Raw genomic sequence first — 10,417 nt, forward strand, 5'->3', positions numbered from 1 at the left:
ACTCTTACAGCCATTTGGCCAAAAGACTTCCAGCCATCTGATTCAACCACTAACCCTCCCCACTTCCACCTCACAATGTTTAGATGGAGGGAGCCCTGTGCAACCCATATCTTACACAGCAGTGATGACTGTTCTGTACCACCACAACAACTTCAACCACTGGTCAGACGCCACAATTCTTACTCTGGGTGATAGCATAAATTGCGACTTTACAACAACATATTGTTTACAATAGATGGAACTTCATTGCTTCACCTGCTACCCATCGGGCTTTGTTGACAAGGTATTACATATGCATGCCTTTGCATTTTCATGCAAATGATCTCTAAGGCTACATCTACATGTGCCCCAAACTTCGAAATGGCCACGCAAATGGCCATTTCGAAGTTTACTAATGAAGCACTGAAATGCATATTCAGCGCTTCATTAGCATGCAGGCGGCCGCGGCACTTTGAAATTGACGCGGCTTGCCGCCGCGCGTCTCATCCAGACAGGGCTCCTTTTTGAAAGGACCCCGCCTACTTCGAAGTCCCCTTATTCCCATCAGCTCATGGGAGTAAGGGGACTTCAAAGTAGGCGGGGTCCTTTCAAAAAGGAGCCCTGTCTGGACGAGACGCGCAGCGGCAAGCCGCGTCAATTTCGAAGTGCCGTGGCTGCCCGCATGCTAATGAAGCGCTGAATATGCATTTCAGCGCTTCATTAGTAAACTTCGAAATGGCCATTTGCGTGGCCATTTTGAAGTTTGGGGCACGTGTAGACATGGCCTAAAGGACACATTCCCCAAATCCTTCAGCAGTACTAAGCTCCTGCTGGCACATTTCTTAGAACTAGTGTATCATCTCAGGCTCCAGTCTAACAAATCACTTAAGCAGATGCTTAACCTTATGTCAGGACTGCACAAGTGTATTGCTGGACTAGGGTGTCAGTGTTTCCAAGGAGGATGAAAACTACCATATCCTGCCATGCTGAAGCACACAACTTCAGGAGACAGTAGTGGGGAGAGAAATCTTCTCACCCTAGATCTAGACATTGATTTAATCCTGATCAGGTGGGTATGAACTTCAAATGCCAGCTCTGTTTCCTTGAATTGTTCTTGCCCTTGTCTTGTTTCCCAGCTGACTGTCATCTAACCTTTTCCTCGGAGTTTCATGCAAAAATTAATGGTGTCAAAATGAATACCTCCTGGTTGAGCAATGCAATGCTAGTTTGGTTCTACCCACAAGTAGGTGTGCCTGTCAGGATACTTGCCAGATGCACTCAAGTAGATTATGCAGGTGTTGCATTTCCAAAAAGCAGAAGTAAAGAGAAAAGAACTGAGCAAGCCAATAGGTGCTCTATACTTTTAGCAAACTCAGAAAAAAAAAAGACTATCTAATTTTAAGTAGCTTTATGCCTCATTAGCACTGGTGGCCAATAACTTCACAGAGGACCACTCTTGGTCATATTATTCAGTGATCTCAGTGACAAATACAGGGGTCACATTTCCACACAGATGAACTGCTCTTGAACTACATCTTCAATGTGCTGTTACAGAAATGATTTCATCCTCACTATGCTGTCTCTTTCCACCACTTTTCTCTTTCCACAATCTCTAACCATTAATATTTAATATCTTCTGACAGCATCTCAGGGCAGATTTTGTTCCTCGCTCCTGACCATTTACAGGGACTTTCCTCATCATGACTCCAGAGCCACAGAGTAACAAAATATTTATCACTGCTTTTTTAACAGGTCATTGTTTGGAAAAAGGTGGCTTATCCTCAGATTGGCAGGTGAATATTTCTTTGGTGAGTTACTCCGAGACTACCTGCCTGGACTAGGATGCACTGGAACTGGCAATACAGAACACAGATCAACAGCCCTTCTTAGCATGAGAATGTACTATCTCAGTGCATTACCAACCAAAGGAATTGTGTAAATCATAACTGCACTCAATAACTTGTGGCTCATGCATATCATAAAAAGCCATCTAAACCTTATGTAAAGACTTCAAGTGACTGAGGACAGGCTCCAATCTCTGCTAAATTATTCCAGTCTATAATTTCCTTCATTGCTAAAAATGTCCAATTTATGTCCAGTTTGGACTTTTCTACTGTCAATTTACAGCCACTGGATTGTGTGATGTCATTGTTTGATAAATGAAAGAGCCATCTCACATTTGATGTCTGGAATACCAACAGTTCAGCTGAGTGAGGCCTGTACTCCCTGCTCACTCACACAGGCTGCTTCTGGCAGTATACTAGGGATTATGAATCATGGTTGCGGCGCCTAAAACAAATCATTATTAACAGGCAGCAGGCTATAAGGTCTTTGCAAAAGGAAAAGAAAGCGGAGGTGGCTCGTGTGGTTCATTACTCCAGAGTTCGATAGTTCTGAGCTGAAAATTAGGTGTAAGTTTTCTGTCTACTGCAGTTTACACAGCAGACATAAGGACCTCTACACTGATCTGGACTGACTGCACTTGGAATAATGTATCAGTTCAATTCTCATCCTTATTTGAAAGCTACTGATTAAACTGGGCACAACTCAGAGAAGAGCAGAGGGCTGGAGGGGATGATTTATGAGGGAAGATTCAAGGACCTAATATTGTAAGCTGGTTAAATGATGACAAGGAGGAATATGATAGCTGGGTATAATATTTGAAGGGTGTAATCACCATGGAGGAAATGAGGTTATTTTGGATCATTAAGGCTGTGTCTACACTACAAGAATAACTTCAAAGCTGCTTACTTTGAAGTACACCCTAGTTCGAAGTTAAACTTTGAAGTAGGGCACTACTCCATTCCCGAGAATGGAGTAAGGACTTTGAAGTTCGGTTCCCTACTTCGAAGTTAACTTCGAAGGAAGAAAAAAAATATGTGTAGATTCTCTCCTGGCTACTTCGAAGGAGTGCCTAACTTCGAAGTTAACTTTGAAGTTAGTTCCTAGTGTAGACACACCCTAAGAGTGGTATGTGCAAGATATCATTTGAGCAGTGCAGAGAACAGAAGCTCTGTTTTACAAAGGACCATGAGATATTTTTAAAATAAAACCTGATTGTAATTCAGAACAAAACCACAGTTTTGAAATTCTCCATGACCACAGCTCTTAGATTATTTATAATATATAATGCAACAAAATAAACATTTTAAACAAAAGTTGTTTCAAAAGGAAAAAAATAAAAAATTATGTTTAAAAAATGTTGAATGGGACATTTTGATATTGTGAGAACTCTTCCCTCCATGCATTTTCCCCCCAAACTTATGGCAAAATTGGCATGATTTAATTAATTATATTTCAACTGCATTTCATTTTCTACTGGGAAATGGTTCTACGCTGTTTTGACCAGCTCTAGAAATAATAGAAATTAGGAGAGAAATATGACTTAGGTGTTACTATTTCCTGACAGAATGATGTTTCCATAGTCTGGAATGGCCTCCCCAAAGGAATGGATCACAGTCCTGTATTTCAGAACATATAAAGTTAGAGTGGACCAGATACTAGACCATGAAACCTTGGCCAGGAGGTGGACTGCATAGTCTAACAGATTGCTTCCATCTCTCACTTCTAACATCTTGTGAAAATGGGAGATATTAGAAAGCAGTAATGAATTCTTCTGCAATCGCTCTCAATTCAGTGATCTCGTCTTCAGGTTCTCTTTCTACACCATTACCATATGGCATTTTCCTGAGTGTCTCCTTTATGCTTGTTCTAAATAGGATCATACAATATGGTGTCATAAACACCAATAGATGACCTATGTTAGTATTCCCACCATTGCTAGCATAGATGTTGTTGCAACTCTACCAAAGCAATGATGGAAAAACTTTAGAACTGTCTCAGTGCATTACCAACCAAAGGAATTATGTAAATCATAAATGCAGATATGGCAAGAAACATTCATGATCCAAAGGTGGCTTGCCTAATAGTGAACTCTTGGAACTCTCTTATAGCTTTCTACCACAATTATGCAGTGAAGGACCTTGAGACCTGAGATTACATTACAGATGGAAATGCTTTTGTCTGGCACGCTCCTGTCTGGCAACATCTGTGGTCTTGCTGGATGTTGCTGGACTAAATAGCAGCTGGACCAGAGACCCTCAGCTACCCAAGACCAGAGTGGAGCCTCACTAGTGACAGGGAGAGACTTCAGCAACACCGCTGGCAGCCTGCTACAGGAAGCCCCACCAGCAGCCCCATGGAGGGGAGCTGGACTGGGCTGGGTAGTCCTATGGTGAGCCCTGGTGGGGCAGGGAGCCCCAGCAGCAGGGTAAGCTGGCAGGAGTGGAGCCCCCAGGCAGTCTTGGGGCAGGGAGTGGGAAGCAGCCAGGTGGGGAGTCCAGCCAGCAGGCTGGTGGCCTCCCATGTGAGCCCAGAGGCTTGACCTACCCATTCCAGCAAATTCCTTCAGTCAGGACCACTTGGGTCCTGATGGTTCTGGACCAGGGAAGTCCAATCTGTATATCACCATTTAATATAGATTATATAAAGCACAGAAAAAAGTAACTGAAAATATTCATTTGACCTGATTCTCCCATTGACCTGAGTCTTACAGTGCTGACTTAAACTGAGTTACTTGTGATTTACAGCAGATTAGGAGAATCAGGCCCAGGATCTTTCAGACAAAAACAATGCAATGTTTTTTATTACACAGTGATGACAACACCTATGGAAGTCCCCTTAAGATTGCATCAGTGCATCTGAGGGACACAATGAAACACATACTTCAGGTAGTAAGTGGTTTCTACAGCACAATTGGCAATGGCACATTACATTTTTTTAACAAAATACTAAAGCAAAATTTCACAGTGTTACCCAAAGGCATTATATCCAATGAGAGAAAGTAAATTGTGCATATTTAAATGTAAAGAGTGCTTAGAGCCCACAGAATAAAAGAGGTGCTGTGTTAGGGTTCCCACTTTCAAAATAAAGAATGTTAAATTCCTCTATTACAGGTCATTAAAGACATTCAGTCCTATACTAAATGTTTTCCTAGCAGTACCATCTCTACTATCTCATCCAACATTTACTAGCTCTAAATTACATTTGCTCTAGAATAAAGGAAACACTCCCTTAGGTATTATTAATTGTGAAAATGAATCCTAATAGTTTAGTACAGTCTATATTGATTTCATCTCAGATCTCTTTTATGTTGCAAGAATCAAATGGAAATCCATGCAGTGTCCTCGTTCCCATGATTGCCAGAATACGGGTTGCCCTGGAGATATGATGTCACGTTTGTAAAATTGGAGTACAGATATTTCAGCTGCATTGCCCTTGATAAATCAAGCTGGAGAAATTCTTCTTGGGGTCTATTTTGATTTGATTACAGGGAGAGATCTTCCACAAACAGGTCCCATAAAATACCTGCAAACATGCGATGCTACTGTAAACTAAACATTGTGCAATGACAGATCAAAGAGATCGATTTAAAGGCTAGCTCCCGATTCTTCTCCGAGTGAAATTAGGAAACATGTAGCTTTGCTTTCTAGCAGCACCAAAAGATGCATATTGAACATTTAAGGGAAAACAAGCAAGCAAAACCTTTCAGTGTTACAAAACTGTGCAGTACTGAATAATGTATAACAACCTGAGCACATTTGATACACATGGTTAAAATAATTCTTAAATTAACTACTTAAAATAAACACGGGGCACTGACAGATCTGCCAGGCTCACGGGCAAGATGGAGGGGGGCAGCTCTGTGCTCCCAGAAGGGGTGGGGCTGGGGGCAGACAGCCCTCCGTGATGCCCAGACCACACTGCGCTGCGGCACTCCGATGGTGATTGCAACTGCTGCCACTGCTCCTGAGATGGAGATAGCAGTGGCTGGGAGCCCCAGGCCCTTTTGAATCATTAGGCCTGGTGCAACTGCCCCCTTTGCTCCTCATCCTACGCCCCCAGATAGCAAGCCTGCACGTAATGCCTCATTATTCATTCATTGAAAACTCTGGCAAATATCTGATGCAAATGGAAAGTAGGACCGGTCAGTTAGACTGTATTCCACTTGGGGTGCATCTACACTAGGAACTAACTTCAAAGTTGACTTCAAACTTAGGTACTACTTTGAAGTAGCCAGCGGAGAGTCTACACACATTTTCCCATACGTCAAAGTTAACTTTGAAGTAGGGAGCCCAACTTCGAAGTCCTTACTCCATTCTCAGGAATGGACAAGTGCTCTACCCTGAATTTTAACTTCAAAGTAGGATGTGTGTAGACACTTTGCTTTGAAGTTGCTTACTTTGAAGCTGTACTTCAATGTAAGCAACTTCCAAGTGATTTTTGTAGTGTAGACACAGCCTTGGATTGCCAGGATTCTTTGGAGACATGTGTATCTTCCAGCAAAGCAAAACATTATTTTCCCTAAAAACAAAGCAAGCAGTCCTGTAGCATTTAAACAACCAACAAAATTATTAGTCTTTAAGGTGCTACAGGACTGCTTGCTTTGTTTTGTGAAGATCCAGACGGACATGGCTACCCCTCTGAGACTTATTTTCCCTGTCACATGTAGAATTTAGCAATGCCTCTCAGCGCAGCGTACTGTTATGCTGTCATGCAAGAGATCCAAGTTCACAGAGGCCTGTGAGACTCAAAGGACAAAATCAGGGCACACATGACGCTAACGTTACAGCCTCAGGATAAGCAAATGCAGTTCCTCTCTCTCACTGCATTACTCAACAACAGTAAATCCATGAAGTGAAATGAGGATAGCGCAGAATCTAGGAATGTTAACTTCTTTGTTATATAAATGCTTCTTTGCTTGATAATGGGAGACTGCGGAACAGTCATACAGTATGGGACGTGGCGTGGTGGACCCTCACAAAGAAATAGGCTCCTTGCTGGTTCTATGCCATTTTAGGGGGGACTGTTGGGGCTATGTGAGAGAGAGCTAATAACTCCCCACACGGACCCTCTCTATGAACTGCGGCATAGAAAGACAGAGGCCGTGCAAAGACTTCACTGCCTCCACACAAGGTTGATTCTGTCTCCTTAAACGCCAGCTCCAGGTCCACAGGAAGCCCTTTTATTCCATTTACAGGGTCCTTACGTGGCATTTGTGAATTTCACCATGAAAACAGATCTCAAGAGGTGAGTATGAGAAGAAAAAAGATAAAAGGGAGAAAAGACACAGTGTGCAAAATAGAACACTGTCAAGGAAAGATGAAACCCTTTCACTATGTTAATAGCTGCAATTTTTGGAGCGTAGGTCAGCATGAGTTATGTGTGCTATTCTTTGCCCAATCCACAGAGGACTGGAGCCTGTGACAACTCTGCAGCTCTGACCAGTGGGCTAGACATGAAAATCTACACACCCACCTCAGAGTCCTGGAGGTTACCTACCAGCGCTGGAGCAGCACTGAGAGCATATTTGACAATTCCCTTCTCGAAGCCTGTTCAGTTACGCAAAATACATAAATGTCAATGAAAAGCTCTGCTCAGAATTTACAGCTGCAGTGAATGTTAATTATACAGTGTATTTACAGGAAGTGCAATTCAGTGTGATAACATACTCAGACCCTCCTCAGAGCCCATCCCAGTAATAATTAATAATGCACTTCAGTAATTTAGTAATCGCTTATAGAAATGCCACACTTGAAGTTAATGAGTTGGAAGAGTATAGAAGACTAATTAACAAAACATGCTAAAATCTCCTGTATAGGTTCTAAGCCTCAGCTGCTACTACTGATCTGCTTATTCATATCAACAGCAGCAAAACACTCTCAGCTACAAATTGTACCCTCTGCTGTGTAAGAACATGCACAGGCTGCTGTATCCAGTTCTCCCTGAACCTTTTATGTCTTATTTTATGATAAGATTATAATTCCTTTGGAGCAGGAACTGTATTTGATTATATGTAAATATATGTATTATGTACAGCCTATTACACTGGGGCACTGACTTGGCCGTGCCTCTGAATTATTATTTGTGTATTGTGTTGTGGCAGCACCTTACCCCCCAGCCCAATTGTGCTAGGTGCTGTACAAACACATAAAGAAGCTGGTCCCCCATGCCAAAGTATACTCTAGGTAATGAAATAGAAAAAATGAACACAATAAAGGTAACAATGGCTTTTGAGATTGAGTGTGAACAACTTTTTTCATGTAACTGTTCCGTTTACACGTTTTCTGTGAGTGTTATAATTTTTCATGGTAATTTTTCTAACAAACTAAGTCTCTAATGTCAGACATGAGTTACCTGGAAGAAATGCAAATGAGATTAGACCTCCAATCCCATCCCAACTGTGAATGCTAAAGACTGAAACTGAAGACAGAAGCTAAGAGGGGAGAGGTATCTTGCAGGAGGTAAAACAGAGGAAGAAAACTGGAAGGGAAAGAACTTTATCCAGAAAGACTGAAGGGAAAAGAAAAATGATTGTCTAAACGAGAAGGAGGAAGCAGAGTGAAAAGCATACAAAATAAATGTAACCCTTCTGTTAACGCCAGATGCCTGCCAGAAGGGCCGGGTTCAACTCTTGTGGGGTTTTCCTATCAAGGATACAATCAACCGGCTTGAGCCCCCACCCAGTGGCCTGGGACAATTTCACCCCCCGTGCTGGGTGCCTGTAAGGCGGTTCTCCCCCCCCCTCGCAAGCACAGAGTCTGAGATAGAAATGGCTTGTTTAATGACCGTAACCTACCCCAAGGTTACAGCGACAGGTGCAGTATATCTCAGCACAAAAGAGACAAAACCCCTTTTACCCAGATACCATCCCCATATGCAGTAGAACCCAGTCTCTTGCTGGGGCTCTTGGCCCTTTTCCACACACGCACAGTTACAGGGTGTACCCTCTGCGGTGCAGTCCCAAACTCAAAGCCCACAGATACATCACCAGGGCAATACTAGCTGTCCACTTGTCTTTAACCTCCCCTTGCTGTCACCAGCCGCCCGCCGGTCGCCGCCATCGTCTGCTGCCCCTACCGGCCGCCCGCCGGTCGCCGCCGTCGTCTGCCGCTCCTACCGGCCGCCCGCCGCCGCTCCTACCGGCCGCCCGCTGGTCCTGCTGTTGTCCACCAGTCCTAACCCCACTGCTTGGGACTGCCCTAAGGCAGAACCCAGTGATTTCAGCTCTGTGTGGCCTCAGCTGCCACTCTGTGATTTCAGCTCTTGGTATCTCTAGTGTGGGGTTTCACAAACACCCTAGTATCCAGCTCTATCTTTTAACAGGTGGGGAGGGTTAGTCAAGCCAGACTTATAGCTATATGGCCAAGGCATAGGCAGGGCCAAGGCACTCAGCAAGCTGGCTCAACCCATACCCCTCCCCTTGCTCTCTCACAATGCTTTAAACCAGGGAGCCCTGTGTAATCAATGTCTTACACAGCTAAGGCGACTGCCCTGTCCCCCCACAACAACCCAGAGCATTGGTGAGATCTCACAACTCCCACCTTAAGTGTCAGCTTAAATTGTGATTTTACAACTACATGTTTACAATAGACCAAATCTCATGGCTTACTTGCTACCCATTAGGCTTTGCCTGAAAAGGTATCACACATGCACACCTTTGCATTCTCATGCAGATGACCTCTGGGAGACTCATTCCTCCCAGCCTTCAGCAGCACTGCATTCCTTCTGCCACATTCCCTACATAAAACCATCACTAGGACATTATAGCTAAAGAATAATGTAATCAAGTACTGAGCTTGTCCATAAAGTCCATCTACAAATAAGACTTTAAAGATTTTTTTAAAAACAGTCTGTTCTCCAAGAGGACAAGCAAAGTCGATAATTTGACAAAACCTAAATACAGCCCCACATGAAGAACAGATTACTTTTCAAGCATGGATGCCAGAATGATTTGACTGAAGACTGACAACCTAAAGCATACATGTCTACTTTACGTTGTCTTTTAAAAGTAGTGCTGGGACATCAAACTGCAGCAACACAGATCTGCTCCAGTGATGCTTTATCCTGACTAAATAAATGCAAAGGCATTGGCTGTGTCTACACTATCTCCCCACTTCGAAGGGAGCATGGTAAGTAGGGTGTCGTGAGATTATTACCCACCGGTACTTTGAAGTGCCAAAATTCTGAGGAGTAAAGAGATGTCGAAGTTGCCCAGGCACTTGGAAGTACCAGCGGGTGAGCTGCAGCTACACGCGAGCCGGCACTTTGAAGTGTAACACTTCGACACTGCTGCAGAGGAGAATTAGTTTAATGAAGTGCTGCATATGCAGCGCAGCACTTCATTGATAATCTCCCGACACCCTACTTACCATCCTCCCTTTGAAGTAGGGAGCTACTGTAGACAAGCCCTTAGTGAGTGAGCCCTGATCCCTTTGCTGCAAAACTTACTGTGAACTGTGCAAGGGACAGTTGGTTGAAAAATGGAAATTATTTTCCAGATATTTCCCCCCAAGATGTAAGCCAAAGTACTGCAGGTTATAGTCATCTAGTAACAGACCTGGTAGATAAATGACTACAATAACAGAAGGCTCTTGTC

Source organism: Carettochelys insculpta, chromosome 1 (genome assembly GCF_033958435.1).
Source record: "Carettochelys insculpta isolate YL-2023 chromosome 1, ASM3395843v1, whole genome shotgun sequence".
In the NCBI taxonomy this organism is placed as follows: Eukaryota; Metazoa; Chordata; order Testudines; family Carettochelyidae; genus Carettochelys; species Carettochelys insculpta.